Here is a 24196-nt window from a genome sequence, read left to right on the forward strand (position 1 = left end):
AACTAACGCACCCTATACACATGAAAAAAAAAAAAAAAAAACGAAACAGAAAATAGAATATCACAAACGTAACTGGTTGCATAAAGCAATATCCAATTAACTAATAAGCAGATAACTATATTTGCTTTTCACTTCTATTACTCATTCGGGTGACATTCAAGTCAAGTGGACCCAATTTCGGGGAACTCCGGAAGCTCTGTGACAGCCAAATCCTCTGATTGCACCTTCATGATGGTGGGACTGTTAGTAATCATGGGTATAACCTCCATGCTCAAGCACTACCAACGTAAGCAGGGGTTACGGCGCCACACCACATGGAGGAATGCGCCCCTCTGTGTTACCAGGCAATTCTAGTTGGTAGATGACTCTCATGAACTGGTGAAATACCACCACTTTGCTTATTAGAGGCTTGAAGAGGTGGAACCCGCGTTTAGTCTCCAGAGCTAAGTTCCGTTCAACCGTTCCCCCATCCCTTGTATCATGCAGTATTATTGATGACTTTTGCGGTTAGGATGAACATCATGGCGAGATCAAAACTTCCTTACGTTTCGAGGGTACAGCTGTAAAACGGTGTTCGCAGGTAGGCTGCTAGTTAGCACACCTGACCAAACATATTGGTAACTCTTTAGAAGGCTTCCGGATCAGATAGTGTAGCGTGTATGCTGGGTGCATTTTCGAGGCCACGTTATGTAAAGGATCTGGGTAAATTTTTACCATGTGTATACTATATTCAAAAATTTCTTTTGGATATAGTGTAATTTTTCCCACTTTTTCTTACTATTTAATACGCCATGAATTGACAAACTAATAGAGTAAGCTTATCTGCGAAAAGATCTAAACCTCCCAAACACTTCCTTTCATTTCACAAATATACGTGGTCTCAATTCTCAATGATGTCCATTTCTACTTGCAGCCTGCCAAACCCCATGTCTTTATTGTGACAGAATCTCAATTACCGGTTGAGTCAACTACTGCTCATCTCAGTTGCCAAAATTATTCGCTGTATGATTCCTTTCGCCTCAAAGGTGGTACTTGTGCATATGTCCGTTTCGATATTCCCTGTCAGAGACTTGGTAGTATGGAATCCCCTCTCTTCGACCTTCTCTAGCTTAAAATGTCTCTACCTCATTGTGTCAAATTCATGTGTTGTCTCTACCGTTGTCCCAAATCCACTGGAGCTTTTTGGCTTCCTCTGTTTGCAACTAGACTTTCTCCAGTCCAAATTTCATAACAGTGAGGTAATTTTCCTTGGTGATTTTAAGGTTCAAAACCTCAGCTGGTTTCCTTTTTCTAGTCACACCGACCCAGCTGGTCGAGATGCTGAGACGTTTGCAATTACGAATTACCTTGTACAAATTGTTCATTTACCTACACGAATACCGGACAATCCTAACCATACAGCCGTAATTGGCTTGTTTCCAATTCTACAGTTTAATTTTCTGCCTACGCCAAAGCTCGCAACAATTGTAAAGCAGTTATTAATCAGTCCAAACTAGATTTTGAACAGGCTAAGAGTAGAAAACTTGCTTCTTGCCCTAATGGTAGCCGATAATTCTAGTCTCTTACCAAAGCTATTGGCCGCAACTTTTGCCCATCTCTGCTCCCACCTCTTTCAAAACCAGGTGGATTTGTTGTCATTTCAGCCAGGGATAAAGCTGACCTGCTAGTATCCCATTTTTCTTCCAACTCATTTATTAATTATCTTGGTTAAACACCTCCCACCATTCCCAATACACTCCATTCAATGTCTTTTGTCGTCTTCCGTCAAAAGGATGTCAGAAGAATTTTGACGAATCTTGATCCTAAGCTCCAGGTCCTCTTGGTATTTCTCCACTTGTTCTCCAAACCTGTGCTCTGAACATGCTCCTGTTCTTTGTTGCTTTTTTCACTTTCTTATTCCAAAGGTGTTTTTCCTTCTTCTTGGAAATTTGCTCATATCCAGCCAGTTCCTAAAAAGGGTAACAAATCTCTCCCATCCAATTATCGTCCCATTGCAATTACTTCAACTCCTTCTAAAGTAAGGGAGAAATTAATTAACCGCCAACACTTAAACTACCTAGAAACCTTCCGGCTGATCAACGATCGCCAGTATGGATTCCGTCAGTGTCGATCCACTGGTGATATTCTGGCTTATGCTACCCATTTATGGACAAATTCAATGGAAAAGCTTGGTGAAGCACAAGCAGTTGCTCTTGACATCTAAAAGGCTTTCGATCGTGTTTGACTTAAAGGTCTTCTAAACAAGCTTCCAGCTTATGGTTTGCGAAATTTTCTTTTGTAATTAGTTATCCAGTTTTCTCTCTGATCGCTCACTGACGGTGATGGTAGATACCTCTCTGTCTTCTAACTTCTCGACTAATGCTGGTGTTCCCCAAGGTTCAGTTGTTTCGGCCACTTTTTCCTTCTTGTATATTAATCATCTTCTTCCATTGACTGGAAACCCTATCCATAGTTTTGCCGATGATAGCACATTGCATTCCACTTTTCATTTTGAGAAACCTTGCCTTGCTCCATCAGCTTCAACTTTTCGAATACCCGCTTCCAATTTCTTAAATGCTGATATCCAGGTAATAATTCTCCAGTGGGGCAACTTAGTTGATTTCAATCCTTCTAAAGCTCAGTCTTGTCTTGTTTCTCGAAAAAAGGATTCTTCTTCTCCTATGGTTTGGTGACATCGAAATGTCACCAAAAATAACATCTTTGGTGACATTTCGATTTCTAAGCAAGTTGATATATCCTTTTGGGGATTACCCTGATTTCTAATCTGTCTTGGCACAAGCACATTACAAATATTGCTTCCTCTGCATCTAAAAAAACTTGGTTTTCTCCTTCGCTCTCGGTGTTACTTTTCTTTCAAACAGCTGCCCACTCTGTACAAATCGCAAATCCGCCCTACCGTGGAATGTTGTTCCCACATCTGGGGCGTTGCCCCCAAAACCTTTCTCAAGCTTCTGAATTCAATTCAGAAGAGGGCAGTTAGGTTAATTAATGACTCACCTCTAACAGTCTCTCCCCACTCGCTGTCTCATAGACGTACTGTTTCTGTTGCATGCCTCTTCTACAGATACTTCCATGGGCACTGTTCTTCTGAATTGGCTTCTATAATTCCCGCTGTCTCATTTAAAACAGTCCCAACACGTGCCGTCACCAACCAACATCCATTTACTGTCCAACGTCAAACCCACAGAACCAACTTTTCATCTTCCTCATTTATTCATTCAACTGCCGTTTTCTGAAACAACCTTCCTTCATCCGTATTTCCTGAAAATTACGGTCTACAGGAGTTCAAGTCTAATGTCAACAAATATCTTCTTTTGTCTTCTCAACCACCAACCCAAGCACGGTAACAAGTACTATAAAAAAAAAAAAGTAGAAAAAATCAATTAATTTAAGAAAAAAAAAAAACATGGAACGTGCCTCAAAATGTAATGCATGAACTTGTTTACATTTATCACAAGTTTATCACAATTAAACGAATTACGTTCTTTTTTGTATTCGGCATTTAAAAGTAACAAATCTGTTAATAAAAAAGATTTGGAAACAAGATAGTTTTACAACTAAAATTATGTTTGTTGCAGTAAACCACAATGTATTTTCCAGTGCAATCCATTGTAAATCTATAGCGTTTATGGTTCGAAATCATTTGAAAAGCAGAGAATATTTCCATATCGATTGAAGTCACTGGGTGAAATTTAGATGAACAATGTTTGCCATATAATTTCAACTTAATGCGCAATATAACAGAGGCATCTTCTGTTTCATCGGCTATCATCCAGATGCACTTTTCTTGGATATCTAGGCGAATTTAATACCATTATAAATAGCATTAAGAATTCTTCCTCAAGGTAGAATTCAATTCGTCTGGAATGTTTTGATTTATACAATTTTTTTTCAAAACTTTTGGAAGATGGATCGCTTACCTTATTGAAATGGATATGGTTGCTCGCTAAGGAGAGACATGGATCCTCTGAAAAGTCACGTTTTCTCCTCTCCTCTCTTCTCTTGAGGTACAGAGTTTGGTTAAAGTTGAATGATCTGGCAATATTTCCTTTACTTCCTTCACACGCTGGTTAATCTGGAATTTTTCTTGTATTCATTCTACGTTCTTTTCACAAATAAAAAGACAATACGCCAACCGTAGTAAATCTTTTCTGTGATCTTGATTCACAATTCGATAAGTCTAGTAGGAGATTTCATATTTTTCATTGTGAACGCAGCCTTATTCTTTAAATTTTTTCTTGCAAGACTCAAATGCAGAACTCATTTATTGTAATGTATTCTATTGTTTTCAGTTACTTTACATTTCCAAGTCTAGTTTTTTCGCAAGGCATTGTGCAGATTGCTTCTTCATAAACTTATCCAGCGTCCATCTATGATGTACGTATAAGTTAAAAACAGCCGAACTTCAAAATAGTATGGTTTGTACAAAAGGGTGATTTATACGAAACGTATCTGAGTGATTTTATCTGTCTTACATCCTTCTCTTTATTATTCTAACGAAACCTCAGTTATTGTTTCCAAAATGGTTTTCAAAAATGTCAATAGGGTTGAATAATAACTCTTGATGAGAGCGTAGGAGGGGGTACGTCGCTTCAATCCACCAAATCTTCATCTGACACAATATGCTAATCCGGATATCCCTCTGCTTTGTTTAACAGTTCTACATCCCACTGCTATTATGACGTGAATTAGTGTGATGTATATAAATGTAATCTTTTCATGTGACATTATTTTAAAAGTAGTGACACTGTTTGCTCTTATCAGCTTCAATAATAGGAAGCGACTATTAATCTTGCCTAACTGAGTTTCGTCTTCACACGATAAACTGTTGTAATATTGCGTTAGAAAAATTCCGTTAAAAGTCAAAATTCCAGGTTATTTCCTGAAGTCCCAAAACAATACAGAAAGGTACTACCATTCTTGAAATCAACTAAAGAAATTTAAGATTGACTCGTGTTAACTTCAAAATCCTCCTTCTAACGTGAGAGGGAAGCAGCTACGCCATTTCTCATTTGTAGACGTTTGGGTTCGAATCCCATCGAAGACTAAATAAATTCTCAAAGGCCTTTGCAATCAGGGCTGCAGGTGAGCCGATCTCAGGCGGAAGAGCTGGTTTACTAACCCACGCCAAGTTATTTCGGGTTAATCAGCCCCGACAACATCAAATTGTTCAGTGGGTGCTCACACCTCTACGAACATTTTATTAATGAAAAAATAATTGTAAAAGTTTGTGAGATTGTTATTTTTGGGGAAAATATGGAAAAGGAAATGGCTGGTTCCGTAAGTTTTGAGTTTGACATTTAAGCACGCCGACCGGTTGCGGCACGTATTCGAATTGGTTTAGTATAAAATGGCGATGCGCCTTGAAATCAATAACAACAAAGGTTTTGTTTTTGTTTACAGGCGTTGCTTCCGCCATGTATTTGAATCTTTTTACATAAATAAAAACTGTAATACATATTTAACTCACACAATATTTATATATATTTATTATATTTATTTTCTTATCCTTGTCCACTTCCACTGAAATAAATTCATTCATTCTTTTATATCACCCAGCACTCTCCTTCCCATGAACATTATTAACTGTGTAAGCTAGCTTCGTAACGATAATAATATCTACCTTCTGTACCTGCATTCTCAGCTGAATTCCAAAATTGAAAAGTTTACTTTGAGGATAAACGATGGGAATAAAACCAAAAGAAATTTCTGGTGCAATACGAGAATCAGCCAACGCACGCACGAACGAACAGACAATACTGTTGGAAAAATAAAGAAAAGATTGTATTCTGCGTTCATGGTATGAAATTAAATGATTTTTGTACATATCAGAAAAAATAGCAAATTAATCAAAATTAAGTTCATAGTTTGAAAGTGACGAAAATCCCTGTGCAACTGAAATTGCCTCTAAATGTTTATCACCTTTTCATGTTTTGTTTTTAATCTTGGTAAATGTTTCGAACTTTTGTTAAAGTGCAAAACACTTCCTATATGCACTGGCACAGTAAAAAAGCTGCTCTGTCTAACAGGACCATTGTCCTCAACCAAACTTCTCCAGATTACTTGACCCAAATTGGAAATGAAAAATAGCCTTTCCTGGGCAGCATGATCTCCCAACAGCATTTCTATAGAGAATGCCAGGATGTCTATGAAAGACAGCTACTTACAGCCTATACCTACTACTACTTACAGCCTACTACCTTCCTATCAGCCTTACAATTTCTCGAGGCATTTGCAAGTGCTCTCAAAGATCAGTCGGTATCATTGGCCCCTAGTCTTTTTGATAGCGCCAAGAACAGCATACAACATCGCTGTTAGTCAGGGGAGGGGGCGGGAAACCCTAAATGGCTAACAAGTGACATTCCATTCACGACCCCTTCGTGAGTAGTACAGTTAGCAGGATCGCTGTCGTCCTTCCACAACGGGTGAAAAAGACCCGAGTTCGAGTCCCATCGATGACAGGAGGAATTTGTATGGGTCTTTTTTTCAAAAAGTGGCTAAGTTAATCGGTCTCAGGCGGTCTCAGTTAATCGGTAAAAATTAATACCAAATGCTACAATAAAATTTCACTAAAGTTCGCTAACACGCATTAGCCAGAATCTCTGTTACACTGCCTTATCTATCCAACATTATTTTTAAACAACTGCGTGCAGTTTTGTTCCTCGTGCTCTTATGACCTGTCTAGTGCTATATCTCCGGTTTTATATTAGAATATAATATAAAACCGGAGTTTTATATTATATTCCTCTTGAACTGAAAGAGGAATATAATATAAAACTCCGGTTTTATATTATATAATTTGATCCGCCAAATTAAAATGATAAAAGAAAATACACTGACTGTACAATAAAAGCAATAAGATAATAAATAAAATAAAATGAATAGCAATTACACTATATTGAATAAAAGCGATAAAAACAACGGTAGCTTTCAGAGGCGACCGACTCCTTTATCAATGGTACATCCTTAAATAAACTCAGGATCACGACTCGCAGCACGTGTTACCGTAGAGCATGGGCAGAATCCTCTACATGTGCACTGAAACAGGAAACGCCTCGAGAGCGTGCCAGGCGGAAATGTTCATCCCGTCCAAGAATTACGGTTTCAAAGTGGGGATGAATACGGATTCCTCTGTCTCTATTAATGGTAAAGTGTAAAGTTTGTTAGTTGTCTGAACGCACCAGGGGATTCCGCAGTCTCCGCGTTGTATTCTTTGTATCTGTGGCGCAGAACTCTGTGAAGGCCAGAGATTTAACAGTGTAGGGGAGTGGAAGGTTGTGTAGTGTTGTGTACCGTTGTATCTCTGACCATTTAGCCATTGGGCCCCTAGTGAGACCCAACGTTGTCCACGGGGAGGCAGGTCAGGCACCCAGTAGGTTTTTAATAGCACTCTGGCAGGCTCAGTTATCTAAGATTTCAATGGCTAGGGCCTATACATTAAAAAAAAAGTTTTTTTTTTTTCCGTCAATTCCTGAATGTTGCTATCACATTCCTCTGTTGAACAATGTTTTTCGATGATATGCCCTCCAAAGCCACTCTTTCTGAGCTTGATGCAATACTGTCCCAAGTAATAAAAAGAAGATTACGGATAGCATCCAAGACATCCCAATTTGGCTGCAAATATGTTTCCCAAAGATGTTTTTCAGAGTGCATTTACGGCGTAGCTATCATAAACCGGTTTATGGTAGGTTCGTTTTATTTTGTATTAAACATACAAAATAACAATATTTATTTCTCAGTGTGAAAACGAACTTTTTAATTCATATTAACCGAATTTTGTAATAAACTAATATATTTACATAGAAAATATTATCCTTTCGCACGGAATCTGCTTCATATAAACGAGTATTTTGTATAATCCAAGTTTATATTAATGAAAGTTTTCTATAGTAGCAGCAGTAACGGAACACCTTGCTATGCATCCTAACACGTTCCTTAATCTTGGTGATAAGTACTGAATGTGTGATGCGGGGTTCATCAATAGTAAGTTTTCTGTTTCTTGTACTCCTTCGTTCCCAGCCCATTAAAAGTAGATTGTAAAGTGCATATTGGTTTGAAGGAAGATCATTCTCCTTTGGAAACTGTAGAAAACGCACTTTCTTAATAAACAAAAAAAAATAATTTTATTAGCAACAAGAAATTTACGTTTCTAATTGCAAGTACAGCGGATTAATGATACATAAATACTCAATAATACAGTCAACAGCAATTGCACGCAATTGTATCCCCGATCCAAGCAAATATCCTGGACGAAGCGGTCCTCAATTTAAACGTCCTTTGAAAAACCGTCAACCAGCTGTTGCATAAAGGGAGAGAAAACCCGTAATTAGTAAACCGGATCCGTATATGGGGTTGCTCTTACGGAAGGACACCAGTACAAACAAATGAGTGCACCGTATATCTCCCCCTCCTAACGGGCAAACGTCTGCCACACTGGTGTCTCCATTCCACTATAAGAATCCAGTTCATCCGTCTTGAATAAGCGCACCCTCCGCTTTGTTGTTACAATGCAACAACTATTAGTTTTCTCTCCTTAACTACCCTCCCCATGATGTCATTTGATGGTCCCGCTGGGTTTACATTCCGAATTGCTACGCAGCACCCCATATGGGAATAATGACTGTGCCCTCCACCCTCCTCAAGGGCTAAGAGGCCGGATCAACAAAACAACCCCACACTAATACCTCAAGAACACTCACTATCCTACATAAATCTGGCCTTTACAGAGTTTTGTATTCATCACATTGTCTGAAGCGGGATTTAACGGAATAAATTTAGGCAATTTAAGTCCCTAAGACACAGTTCGCCACAACTTTTAATAACATATTTTTAATTCATTATGGAGTCATCGATACAATTCATTATCAATTTAAAATTTCCATTGCAGATTCGTCATAAACTTAATTATTGCAACACTAAAGTAGTCTTCACTGTTCAGAACTTTTTGTTCATTCTTATAACGAATGGGAAACTTTTAACAATCCACTGATTGTGATCCTTTCTGATGACTTCATAATAATACCAGTTGTTGAGTGGACAAGACCATTAAACTACTTCCTGCATCAGAAACTTTTGCGTATGTTTTAGTTGGTTGGATTAGACATTCAAGCACACCAAAACAACTTCAGATCTTCAACTTTAAAGCATCACCCCGTCCACGAGTATCTCCAGTGAGGTGTCGCTTCTTATTCAAGAGGAATTGCACCGTGGGAAGTGGGTAAACAAATCAAATATCATCGGATGGAAGTTACTGCTTTGATGTCGGTTTGTTCGGAAACAGAAAAGACTGCAGCGTAATATTGCAACCATCCATCCGAGGATATTTACTCAACTGGGAGATGTTGTTTTCTCTCCCAGATGGATAAAACGGATTTTAAAATAATTTAAATAAATTATTTATATTCATTAGTGGTAGTTAGTTAGTCAGATAGTTAGCTATTAATATAAAAATTAGTAATTAATTTTTTTTAATATATAAACTTATATTTATCTATTATGATAGTTAGAACCTTTTTCCTAATATAGTAATATTAGTTCGTAAGTTCGCATTTTCCTTCTTTTTTTTTTTTCTTTTTTTTTTTGTTTAGGGGTGTAAATGTGGTGGGCGATGGATGTGTTGGATTCCAACTGAGCAGCACACTGCTGTATGGATGATGCTCGTTAGGAGGATGGAGGGAACGTTCATTATTCCCACACGGGGTGTTGCGTAGTGGAAACCCAACGTGTCCATCAAAGGAGCTCATCGGGAGGGTAGTTAAATCCTGAAACTATTACGTTGTAAGAACTGGTTGGTGGGTGGGCTTATTCAAGACGGACGAACTGGATCCCGATGATGGGATGGGGGCACCAGTACGGCACACGTTTGCCCGTTAGGAGGGGGAGGTATACGGTGCACTCATCTGTTTGTGCTGGTGTCCTTCCGTAAGGGCAATCCCGTCTACGGATCCAGTTCACTAATTATGGTTTGTTTTCTCCCTTTAGGCATCAGCTGATTGATGGATTTCCAAATTGACTTTTCGAATGAGGACCGCTTCGTCCAGAATGCTTGCTTGAATCGGATGTGGACAACTCAAGAATCTATTGAAGTGATGCTGAAAGGAGGCCAACGACGTACAGTTGTTGTTGATTGTATTATTGAGTATTTATGTACCATTGATCCGCTGTACTTGCAATTTGGAATGTAAATTTCTTGTTGCTAATAAAATTGATTTTTTTTAATAAGCATTTGCGTTTTCTAAAATTTCTAAAAGAGAATGAACTTCCTTCAAACCGATATGCACTTTACAATCTAGTCATGCTGGAAATGAAGGTATAAATGAATAACAGAAACTTACTATTCACGAACCGCGTATCGCACATTCAGTACTTTCCACCGAGATTAAAGAACTTGTTGCGATGCGTGGCAGGGTGTTCCGCTCATACTGCTGCTATTACTGTAATGGCCGTAGCCAAAATAAAACTGGATATCCAGCTTGAAATTTTAGTACAAAAATGCTCTAAATTACGTTAAGGTATTTTCATATTAAAATAGGGATGCTGCGAATTCCGTGAAGTACTTTTAAAGGAATTGTTGTTTTTGTATGGTTTTAGAAACATCAGCGTCAAAGTCCATATTGCTCAATATATACGCTCTGTAAATTGCATGCGTTCTGTGGTAAATTTTGTTTTCTGGAAAAACCCGAATTTCCCGGAGAAAAAACCATGCCACTCTCACTGAGTCTAACTGAGCCACGCTGTGAAAAAATCCTATAAGGATTCCTCACATCACTGACGGGACTCGAACTCAAGTCTTTTCCACCCGGTGGCGGGGGGGGGAGGAGATTATACCAACTGTACTACCACGAAGGTTTTAAAGAATGCTGCATAGACGCAATACAAGGGGTATTTTTATTAGCATGGTGGACCGTAGCAGGCTGGAGGAATTTTCTTAGTACTGACGGAAATACAGTGAAGAACGATCGACAAGCATTTTAAAAATGCCACTTAAGAGTTTAGAGGAACTGTTAGTTTGCGGGTAGCAGAAAGGAGTAACAGACATGCGCATTATCTGATGATATTGGCCAAAGTTATGCTGGCGCACATCTCAAGGTTTATTTGTTGCCGAACTGCTGATATCGGTAAGATGTTCTGCGGGTAGCGATGTACCTAAAAAAACAGAAAGCTAATTCTGGGAGAAACAATGTCGAATGTCTCCGGGAGGGGCGGAGGTTGTAAGAGTAGTCAACTATAAATGAATTCTTAGCTTTTAACGCGGTCTACAGCGATGTATCAGAAGTGTTTTCAATAAAATGAATGCGAATTCCTAGTTAGGATAACTAACGGAAACGTGTTGTTGCCCAGAAATTTAGGAAGGAATTTCACTGTGTTATTTGCAATGTGTTTAGGAAGGCCAGAGAAGAGAGAAGGGGTGATGAGGTTAAGCTTTTCATCAAAAGCTTTCGCAGATTCAGAAGTAACGCATCCAGCATAGGATCTATGCGGGATGTGTAAGTGTGGTGTGAGTTAGTTGGCAGCAAAGATATAATGAGAGTGGAAGTAATATGCAGACCAGACGATTGTGGGAAGTATGACGAGAGTCTCTACTTTCACATGAATTGGACAAGCAAGTGCGAATGTCTTATTATGGGTGATTTCAATTTATCCATTATTGATTGAAGCAATTGGAAAATAAAATTTTTAAATAAAGTAGATAACTCTCATAAAAAGTGAGTGCAATAGCGTCATTTATGTACACAGTCAACCAACCGAGTTGTGCAGTGCCATCATTTCATAACATCACATTATATTATCCACAATTGAAGTAAGGAATCTTACTTCAATTTTTCTCTTCCTTTGTTAAGATCATTCGTGATCTACATATAATTATTGGTATACCTTATTCGGCCCTATTTTTGCCGCTAAATTCAAACTCATTTCACAGCACATGTTCCTGATCATAAAGACCATTTCGGAAACAGAGGCCTACAAATTGCCCGCTTTCTCATAATTTCGGTGGATGACTTCTGACGAAGACATTGAAATTATGAGTTATACGGCAATGCGATATTTTATTTTATATTATTTTAGTCACTTTATTCTATTTTAACTCAATTTATGTTATTTCATTTTACCTCATTTCTTATTCATTTTATCCAGGTCTTTATAGTTTTGTTACCTCATCTCTTTTAATTCTCGATTTCGAACTTTTTAACTTCTCGGTAAACCTTCTCCTTTATACAATGTTTTCAATATTTCACTATATATATAAAACCCATTATTACACCGAATTACGAAGGGTCTATCTGTAATTTACCGAATGCTGCAGCCGACCGGGCTAGCCGAGTGGATAAAGTACCTGCCCGGCAACCCAAAGGTCGCGGGTTCGATTCCCGCCTCGGGCTTGGATCAGAGTACTGCAAAAACCTTTGGAGGTGCAATATGGCCAAAGAAGACGATGCGCCAACAACTACCAAATCAAAAAAAAAAAAAAAAAAAAAAAAACCGAATGCTGCATAGACGCAATACAAGGGATATTAGGATACAAAGGATATGCTAAAAGGTTATAGACAATATACAACACAAATTTGATCCCCGGGTTTATTGCGCTCAGACGAGGCTCGTCGGCTGACCGCACTGTAACCCGGATGTCCAAATTTAACCCCCCTAACAAAGACAATTTAATAAATATTTCCTCAGATATTGGAATCCTACAATATACCTTAAATCCCTTACACGATTAGTACATAGATTAACCCCACCAGCAAAATACATAACACAAATATATAAATATATATATAGGGTGTTTAAAAAATGATCGTCAATAATTTAAAGGTGAACTGTACAGACTACAATATGCAAAAAGCCTAGTAAACATGGATCCTTTAACGATGAAGTGAATCGTTTTCGAGATATTGCACATCAACCGAGGATACCCTCAGATCCCTGAGTGTATCCTCGGTTGATGCTTCTGGTAATTTGGTGACGCTTTGGATCGAAGGATAATTACTCCCTCTGAGAAGTAGATTTGGAATAAATTATACATCTGCCAGGAGCAGGAGGCTGTGTGTAGTTTCAATGGCACTGTCCCACCAGACGGTGTCGAAGTCTACAAAGAAATCTACGAAGTCTACAAAGATGGCCAGAACTTTGCCTCAGCGTTTTCTATGTGAAGTAAAAGGTCGAAGAGGGCCTCCTCAAAAAACCACCCGGGGATGAATACTGACATGGAGAAAGTAGATCTTGTGTGTGGAGCAGTGCCTTGCCCAAGTTCGCAAGCAGCGCTATCGGGCGAAGTTAACTTTTTATTTACCATTTATTTGTAAGACGGATAATATTTATTACAAACTTTGCATTAATCCGAACATCTAAAAGCAGCTATCTTTTAGAATTCCACTTTGAATTTCACCGATGGGTTAAGTTTTCAATTATGTACATTGCTTTAAGTTCAAAATTTGTAGGATGACAAATATCAGGGAAGATACAAGAAATTACAGATTAAATTCAATTTTGATGTAGTATTTTCAGCGTGAGATCCACAATTCCGTGATTTCGGGTGTTGGCCCGATATATACATGTCTGATCAAGGCTAGATTAACTCTATGCTCGATATATATGTGTCTGATCAAGGCTAGATTAACTCTATGCTCGATATATATGTGTCTGATCAAGGCTAGATTAACTCTTGTCTCAAAAACGACACGATATATCATTCTTCTCTTCGGGTAGCTGTCTTCGTGCAGCGCTGCACACGCTGCTGATGAAGGAATGGCGTCAGAGGCAAAACAAGCGAAGGACGGCGATAATGCAATACCGCTTCTAACTGTGGTCTCCCCGACACAGGCAGACAAGCAGGCAATGCCACCTACGTACACGTATAATCCATCATTTTATTTTTCTTCAGTTGAAGAATTAAAAGAAACTTAACTTCCTGCAGACGAGGTGGCAAAATGAGGTGACAAAACTGAAATATGCCGTACAGTATGTATTATATTTATTTTTAGGATTGACCAGTTGTCCAATCTGTTATCCAACTGATAAGTTAGCTCAATTTTGACGCCACAGGCGAATATAATGCATTACAAATAACAGGATGCGAAATGCAGGATGTCACCTGTACTGAAGCGACAAGGTCTGTTGAATATATTACAATATATCGCACACGTGAAAACTTCTGGTGCTGGATGTTCCATTTGTCTGTTCAGCCGTGTAATCTGTAAAATCATCCTTCTGAAGGCGATATCTGAAATTGCAGACAACACCTCCGCTCAGACAGTTTCTTATAAACTTGCATTTTTTTTTGGGGGGGGGGGCTTACATATTAGATCTTAAAACATTCATATGTTACGTGTATAATCAATGCAATGAGATAAATAAATCGGGTAGGATATCTGAAGCTTCAGCTAGCATCAAGCGCCAGCTATATACACATAATTTTATACATCATTGAAACATCATTTAATTTTTTTTCAGTTGAAGAATTAAAAGAAACTTAACTTTCTGAAAATGAGAGAGTAAAGTTGCTTTAATTTAACAATATGATGTGTTAAAATTCAAATATGGAATATTTATTATATTAATATTTTAGGATTTACCAGTTGTCCAATCTGTTACCCAACTGTTCAGTTAGCTCAATTTTGACGACACATTATGTTTAACAAAAGTAAAAGTTTTAAAATAATTCTCGGCATCTTGCTTAGGACATTGTAATTGGTTTGGAAGCCATTTAAAACAAACGCTGTCTAACACATTTTGTCCATTAATTTCTGCAATTAGAAATTGTATAAATTAATAGATATATATTTCTTTCAGCGAGATTTCCATCCCATGCGAGCAAATCACTCCATCTAGTAGCACCGATTAAAAATGTCAATGTACTGTCAATGTCAATATTAAGGGATTCTCAGCGAAGTATAAGCACAATATTCTCTATTTTAATCAAACATGTATCGGATGATGAAACCAATCCCTGACAATAACAGTGTACCAGTTTCTCTACCTCCACAGAAGATTCTTTAGAAGACAAAACTGAATGCAACGAAGAAGTGATTGGCATAGCGGCAGCTATTTTCTCAAGGTGAGTTTAATGGCCTCATCAGAGATCTAACCTTCTCCAAAGCGAACTTCTTTTCTTCGGACTAAAGCAAATGAAGTTAACAAGAACTTCAGGGTGTCTCACAATCGAAACAGAATCAAAGTTTTGCAATATTCTTTGCTGTAAATGGTCTGCTTTGCTACTGCCATGAAATAAATGGAGTTTAGGCAATCCTCAAAAGTACGCATTACATCTGAATCGCGTCTCTTCATCGATTTTCAGAGTGAAGTCAAAAAGCTGTTGAATAGTGGTAAGTTAAAACCATCCATACCATTAGGTGTCGTCGTGCGTAAGATGTCACCACAAGGGACATACCATAAAATGAAGACACTACTCGAAGCAGTTTAAAACAACACTCATTAATGGAATATCTGTGGTGACCTCAAAGTTATTGTTATGAATGTAGGGTTCACAAAATGATGTATGACTTCTTTCTATAAATCATTATTATATACAGTATATGTATATTACTAGTAGTAAGTACCAGTTAGTAAGGTATATCAGTCGTTTGGTGATATGCAGATGCAGCGCTGCCTACATAACAGAAAAAAAAAAAAAAGATTCATTCATCAAGATATGAAAAATTTGTTTTCATATCTTGATGAATGGAAATAAGCCATAATTAATAATGGAAAGATACGAATTTCGCAGTAAAAGAATAAATTTCTAATGAAAGAAAACTGAAAACACCACGGCATAACTGAGACACGATAACCACACTGGAGAAGACAGCTACTGGTAAGGAATCCTTGTTTAATATTTAGAGTAGGTATTGATATTAACATTTCATATAAATACACGTTAAAACTTCGACGATAAACTTAGGTTGGTTTTACAAGAGACGATTGCAAAATTCACCGATCAAACTGGATGGGAAAATATGGTAATACAATAGCTCAGATTAAAAAGGGCTCAGTAACTCTGCTTCACCAAAATGTAAGCTCCCATCAACCAAAGGCCATCCCACCACACCTATAATAGACCGAAAGAAGTAATTTATTATCAGATTAATAAATCCTTTTATTGAGTTTTGATTCATCGCTGAACTGCCTTCAGCTGAGGTGTACATATTTGAACATTTCAAAAGAAAATGAACACGCAAAAAATATATAAAAATGATATACATCCACAAAGCATAAGATATAAATCACAATTTATAGCACTACTACTTACGTGTTTTAATAACTTAACTTTACTACGTGGTGTGTAACGTATGACATTAATGTTCGTAGAGCTTTTAGTATCAAAAATAGGTAGCTCGAGAGTTCGACTCACGTAGGTTGACGATAGATAGGTATATTTATTATAACTACTTAGAATTCCCAACCCTTAACTGTATAGCGTAATACATATAACTTAAACTTGATAGGGGGATAAGAAATATAACACGGTAAGATCGATATATATATATCGTAATGTAACAACTAATCGTTATGAAATAATAATCCCTCTAGTGAGTATGTATGTGGTGACCCCTATGTGATGGATATGGTAAAAATAAATAAATAAATAATTAATTAATTAAAGTTAAGTTAACGAAAAGAGAAACATGCAGTTAGTAAGAAGAATAAAAACAGAGTAGGAATAATAGAACCTGAACTCCCTAAAGGAGAAAATATAGTAGTACAAATAAGAAATAGTTTCTCTTATATCCTCGGATTACCCTAATAATTTCGGAGAAATAAGTTCCAGCTTAGTTACAGCTTGTTACAATTTATTAACTTTCTTTCCATATTACTAATATAAATATGTATATATTTCTCAAACAACCACGTTTGAGCAATGCATCATGGGGACTCAGGATTCCTTTTAAACTCGGTCTTCGCTTACATCTCCAGCCAACTGACGATGAACACTGCGAAAGTCTGTCGTTTAGACCCTTGACCTTTAAGTTACGGCTTTTAAGATTTAGTTTTTCGTTTACATGGTGATTTTGTAGATGACAACCGGAAGAATTAGGTGTGCCCTTCTTCTTCCTCCGGGATTAATCTGAAATTACTAATGTGGCTTAATCTTTCTTATTTTTAACTTTAATTATACTGTATTTCAATGTCTTTACCTTTCCCATAGCTTCAATGTGGTAATACACGGACAATCTGATGTGAGTACCGGTAAATAAAGCTGTTGCTATATTACTGATTTGAGAAATTCATACGGTACTTTAAGACATACTATAAATGTTTTCATTACAGTGAATTCTCACCGAAATCATGCCTCCGACCAGAGGAAGAGAAACCTTGCTATCTACGCATGAGACTGACTAACTGAGCCACTGAGTGAAAAAAGCACATTAAAGTTCCTCGAGTCGTCAACGGGATTCGTACCTATGCCTTTTCCACCCGCTGTGGGGAGGACAGTGACAATACCACTGTGCTACCGCGCACACTACAGAAAAGACAGACAGGATAGAAAGGGAGAGGGATTATGCTGTTAGTACAGAAACACAAACTCTAGGGCAGCGAATCAAGTTGACATGGGTGGCCAGGGCAATGTTGAGTCAGTTTGGTGTGACAAGCATTAGGAAAAGGAAATTGAGAGTAGGAGTGGGTTATAGGCCCAATGACTCTGACGAGTACAACGAACAATTGTACAGAGAAATGAGTGAGCCACTAATTCAGAATGCCTAATAATAAGAGATTTTAACGTTTCAGATATTGAATAGAATTCGTAAGTTGGTTACTTACACTAGCAAGTTTGCTGCCCTCAGAACATCTTGCCAACATAGTAAATGCAACTGAAAGCCAAATGTCCTGTTCTGCAATTTTTTTTAAATTCATAACTGTTCTGCAATTTTTAAATTCATAACTAAAATTCCGAGCCATTGTTAATATCTATATAAAATCTGATATGTACATATACTCGATTATTTTATGTCATTCCCGTTGTATTTTTACCTGCCCCTAGCCATGTGCTGTGATGGGCTTGCTCTATTTGCAATAAATGAATATTTATTTATTTATTTATAGGCTTTGCGGCAACAAACAAGAATTCTTGAGGTGTTCATAACGGAAGCAGATAAAACAAATTAGACTCCCACTACTCAGAAAATCTTTTCTTGTCAGCTATTGTCTGAATGTCCGTCTCGCTCTTCAGGAAAGTATAAATGAAGTTTAAATTGGTAAATAATCGCAATTTGTTTATTTAATTTTTATTTATTCCTTAGGAAATTGTCCTCTGGTATATTGCGCAGGTGAATGTACCACTACAATGATGTCCACTTGTTCCGAGGACGATGATTGTGGCTCACGAGAAATCTGCTGTACTTTTTGCTGTGGAGAGAAGAGGTGCATTCAAAATGGTTAGAATAATATGCCCGAAGCAAAACGTTTTATTTTATTATAAGATATACTTAAATCCGGTTAATGCGAAATTTGAAAACGTAAGAATAGCTCTTTACAAAAGAACAATGTAAAAAATATAATCTAAAACCCTCTATCCAAGCAAAATTCTCGACGTTTCCACTGCAACGTAATTATAGAAGTTAGTAGAGTAGTATTTGCTAAAATTTGAGGAATTTTCGAGTTTAAAGTGTAGGCAACGGTACGTCTTCCAGCTAATCTTACTCTTCGCTGACTGATGTTCTGTGTTCCCTCCGTCTTCTTCTACCCTTGTATTTGGCCTTAACAATTGAGTACATCTTTTGTGTCTTCTTCTCTATATTTCAATATAGAAGTATATATAAGCACATTTCTGCCTTTCTTACGAGGGATTTCCGAAAAGTAAGGTAACACATTTTTTTCTCTCGATGATGTTTAATAATACGAAGTTGAAATTATATAAGTGAACATGCACTACTTCTCCACAAAGTCTCCAGTTTTATTGATGCACTTGTCCCAACGATGGATCAGTTTATCAATACTAGTACTGAAGAAGTCCTTGCCAACACGCAGTAACCAACATCGCACCGCCTGATGAACTTCCTCATCCGTGGTGAAATGCTTTCCTGAAAGGTGTTTTTTCAGAGGGCCGAACAAATGGAAGTCTGCAGGCACTAACATTACGACACAACCACTCACGATTGGTGTGGGCAGTGTGTGGAGTTGCATTGTCGTGCAACAAAATCACTCCGCTTATCAGGAGTCCTGGTCGTTTGCGTCGAATGCTGGCTTTCAGTTTTTTTCAACGTTGCACAGTAAAGCTGTGCATTGATTGTTCCTCCCTTTGGCAAGAAATCCACCAACAGAACGCCTTGGTGATTCCAGAACACTGTGGCCATGACTGCCCACCCGATGTCGATCTTCAATGTCAACACGGCCCGCTTTAAATTCATTGCACCAAAAACACAACTGCTTCTTTGTCATCACCTTTTCGCCATACACAGCAACCAGATCATGGCGAATGTCACTTGAAGACCCTTTTGCTTGCAAAAGGAATAACTTCACGAACACCTGATTTAGACCACACTCGCATGGTAGCCGCCATTTGCAACTGGAATCTGCTGTCAGGCGACAGTACCGCAGCACTGCACTGGCAGTCTTTTTGAACGTTATTAGCTGGTCTATCTGTCCACCACGTTTCAACTCATTCCCTTTCACCATTATTAAGAAAAAAAATGTGTTACATTACTTTTCGGAAACCCCTCGTATCTTTTTTTTTTTTTATTATTTGCGTTACAGTATTCTACTTAGTTTTGTTCGCCAGTGGAAATGAACTTTATTATTTAATATACAAAAATAGATTTTTTTTACCAATGCAAATTGTCTGAACCAACTGATTTCCTAGATCACATGTTCATATTTTCCGCTATCCTGGAAAAACTCTTGCAATTTTCAGAGGTTTGAAAGGTTTTCGTCTAGTGTAGAGCTAAGATGAAGCTCCGTGCAAAATTTCATTAAATTTGGTGCAGTAGAAGATAAATTATTATTGCCATCATACAAGTATGATTGCAACAATACAAATTACAATAATTCGCTGCTGGCCGAAGCTGAAGATGACGTCACTTCCGTAACGCTTTTCGCATTTTTCGTTACAAAATTTTTGGAATAAGGCCAGTAAACACGTTTTTAATGTCAAAAAAAAAAAAAAAAAAAAAACTCCAGCATTATGGCTAAAGAAAAAGGCTTGAACACTGGAGTGATGGATCCATGGCAGTGATGAACAGGTCAACGGGGAAGGTTCTACTGTCCTGTGACGTGGTCCTCAGAAGGAAGTCAATGAAGTACGTTCTGCCTATATTTCTTATCGACTGCGAACTTGTGGAGGTCTCCGTTCAAGGAACGTATGTACTTCAGCATTTTCAAGGGTAAGAACCGATCGGATTACTTTAACCGCTTTGGATTGGCCTAAGGCTTGGGATCAGGATCCTCCATTCGCAGTTATCCCAGAAATCGGGATCAGAAATAATGCCATCGCTTTGACGGCAAAGACGAGTCTTCTCTCGTGAATGATGGCAGGAAGATGTCTGATGCTGATAGCTCGCGCCATTTGGGTGGTCCTTGATGCAGGGGTGGGGAAGCCGAAATTTCCATATGGTCCATTTCAATAGACAGAATGCCCCTGCAAAAATCCGTCTAAGATGCCACGTAGCAGTTGAAGTCCAGACTTCTGCGCCATAGAGTATGGCCAGATATATACATGTCTTAAAGTATCTGCACCTAACAGCCTGGTCGTAGACGTGCATAAGTTGTTGTTAAATATACACTGGAATCGACAGAAGTTTATTTGCAGGTGTTTATGTGCTGTAAAAAGGAGAGCTTTTGGTCAAAAATAACGCCCAGATCAAAGAGATTTTGGCAAAAATAATGTCCAGCAGAAATCGTGGATCCTCTTAATATGGGTTGCACTATTGTTGGGTTCTGTTTGAGAGAGAAAGTCAACTGTTTTGACTTCTCAGAATTAATGTGAAGGCCGAAACCGGAGAGCAGGGCCTCAAGCTTCCGTATTTTCCGGATTACAAATCAGATATAAATATCTGATTAATTTGTAATCAGATATTCATATCATATACGACATGGCCTCAAATAAAGTAGCCCGATTGTGGCGACATGTATTGTACTACACATGCATCATTTTGCCCTTCCAGGACCTCAGGCCTGTCTCTTCTTTTCTAAAATTTATTTATATCAGTTTAACCATTAATGGTTCCACCTCCTATCCCATATGGGTCAAAGGTGAACATGAAACAAGCAATTAATTATAAATTTCATAAATAATATTATTTATTTTATTTATTAATGTTGTGGAATTTTAGATTATGGATAACATAATAATAAAATGGTTGTTTTGAGTAGTCTATATTTGAAACCCTGATGGATTTTGTAATTCATTATGAACTTTCGGAAAGAGTCAGGACTTCAAGTAATTTATTCCAATTACTATTTAGAATTTATTCGGACAGTTGTTGTTGTTGTTGTGATAGGGTTTTAGGAGCATCAGCAACCATGCTACCGTCGTCTGAGCCCGACTAACTCAACCTCTTTTGATCGGCCTTTTTTGTATAAATTCCTCAAGTCATCGACGGGACCCGAACTCAGGTCTTTTTCAACCGGTGTGGGGAGGACAGCAATTCTATCAACTGTGTTAATTCGGGGCTTATTCGGACAGCCGCACAGAATGGATTCAGAGCAGGAAAGGATAAATTAGATATTTGGGAGAAAACAGAACTTATTCCCACACATCAACACAGCATAGGAAGGAAGATAAATGTTCAGTTATTTCAGAAACCTTTGTTGCTGTAAAAGTGTGGAGAGAACCGCAATTTTATATTCTATGAAATATTTACGTAATAAGAAGTCTCAAAACAAAAAGAAAATCAGTGCATTAATGAATATTTTCTAATTTGGTCAACCCTTTGCAAATGACCAATCACTTAAGTTGGTTCAGCGCGCATACTGTTTAGGGATGGCGCACACTGCTTGCGACAAAACTGACTTATTCAAATAATAGAACTTGATCTTGGAACAAAATTATTATTATTATTACTAGCTGTATGGTGCAAGGAAGCCTGAAGCTTATGCTGCACCAGCCAAACAAAAATTCCCAAGTTACTCTGAGAGAGAGAGAGAGAGAGAGAGAGAGAGAGAGAGAGAGTCAAAAGGGAATCACCAAGAAAGAGAAGGATGATGATATCCAGCTCAGGACCCTGGGTGTGCGAAGCCCATACTCACCAGATGTGAGCCCCTGGTGTTATGATCTGCAGCAGTTAATAAAAATTCTCATATTCAGTCTTCAGAAACGGTACATCGTGTGTCACGTGATAAAAGAATAAATTGTCACGAGTCTTTTTATTGGCTAATTTTGAACCACAGGTGAAAGTTTTAATAGTTTTTATTAATAGTATAAATAAAACCTTTATTAAAGATAAAATTATCGGTTATTTTAAATAGTAATTTTTATTATTATTGAATACTAATAATATTCAATAATAACAATTATAAGAACTTTATTAATAAAATAATAAAGTATTTTATTTAATTTTTCAGAATAAAAAAAAAAGTGGAATACTGATGTCCTGCAGACTACTAATATAGTAATATATTAGTAGTCTGCAGGACATCAGTACCTACTAATATCAACTCTTATTTATTGATTATAACCGAAAACAAATCCAAGTGGCAATATCCAAAAGGGAAAGCTGCATCCATTTTTTGGCCGCTGTAAGTTTGGCAAGGTCCTCGGGCACTCGCTAAGATTATCGCAGGCATAGGACGCTAAGAAAGGGGTGTTTAGGGGTGTGCTAAAAAAAGTAAGTTTCATTAAGACTCCAAATTAAAAAAATATATATGTACTCAGTGAATCTAATGAGAGAGCTGCTGCCACAAATTTTCAGCGATTTTTCCGAAATTAGGGGTTGAAGCTGATTGAAGACATTGATAGCAAAGTCTGCTGAAGCATCAAATCTGTTTCGCTTTTTTGATTTTACGTCAAGGTTTACGAACTGCTTTGTATGCTATATTAGAGAAAGAGTCCAACAAACTAGGACAGAACGAATACAGTGGAACACTGATAAAAGACCTCTTTTATACCTCTTGGAGAGATGTGTCACAAGCGATATCAGCAGTTCTTTTGTGGATAGGACAGAGGAGTTTCGGTTTTTCAAGAGAGGGTTAGCCACCTGTACTTTTCAATGTCTATATTGATTCAATGTCAATTATTGCTTTCTGCAAGTCTGTCTCTGCGGGGATATATATTTTTTTTCAATAAGACATATAGTAAAAGTATCAAGGAACATTGTCCTGCTTCAGCTCTCTTTCTTCAAATAACACTTTCATCGTTGAATGCAGAGATTTTATCATTAACCATGAAAAGCGTCGTGTTTTTACTCGAAGTGATAGATTCTTGAGTTCAAAGTATAAACACGACTATATGTACATATGCCTATCGAGGCAGTGTTAGGTGGGTCGGAAAACTGCTAACTTCGGGTTAAAGGGTTAAAAGTGGCCGCAGGCAGAGGCAAAAGTGATTCTTGTTCTGCTTCTATTGGAATGAACAGCAGCACGGAAAGCAAGGCAATGGAGATTTCCAGGAGTCATAGTGGAACAAATAAATACATGGGCTGTGTTGGGGTAACTAAGAGTAGAATGTACACTAATGCTAGGAGTATAGTTAATAAATCTGATGAGCTTGAAATGCTAGTCAAGACATCAAAGGCATATATTGTTGGGTATCAGAGACGTGGTGTCACACAGACATAAGCTATGCAGAATTGGAATTTGGGGAGTACTGTGGGGGGGGGGGGAATGATAAAGGAATTTTGGTTTAATTTTATTTTATGAATATGTATAATAATAATTCTTTATTAAATATTCCTTATTTGTGTTCTGTTCCCTTATAACTATATAGACCTCTATTTCTTACACCCCCACGTACACATCTGACTTTGTTTCACAGGAGAATTCCAGATTCAAGGGAACTTCTCAATTATGTATAATTCCCTTCGGAAAGGCTGAGTGTTCAGGAATAACAAACTCACAAATTAATAAACAACAAAGTTTATTTACATATACATACACAACATAATATACAATAAAAAAAAAACATGTAATATGCATACAAAGTTAAATCAAGGATACCTTGCATAAATTACTCTTATTCTGAGCTAATCTGAGTTGACCATTATATGAAAACACTGATTCATCCTTCTTGCCCTAACTAACTAACTCCTAAGACTTATACACCTTCACCATA

At 37.6% G+C, this 24196-nt stretch overlaps 1 protein-coding gene across 1 annotated transcript in view; it reads left to right on the forward strand.

Moving 5' to 3' along the window:
- Positions 1 to 15737: 15737 nt before the first annotated feature.
- Positions 15738 to 24196, forward strand: part of LOC150076588 (uncharacterized) — a 160480-nt gene continuing 152021 nt past the window's right edge. Inside the window, exon 1 of the mRNA XM_090387622.1 lies at positions 15738 to 15808. The gene's annotated coding sequence lies outside the window, so the exon portion shown is untranslated. The remainder of the gene's footprint in view (positions 15809 to 24196) is intronic.

The sequence above is a fragment of the Mastigoproctus giganteus genome, chromosome 13 (assembly GCF_048544385.1).
Source record: "Mastigoproctus giganteus isolate SK-2022 chromosome 13, ASM4854438v1, whole genome shotgun sequence".
NCBI lineage: Eukaryota > Metazoa > Arthropoda > Arachnida > Uropygi > Thelyphonidae > Mastigoproctus > Mastigoproctus giganteus.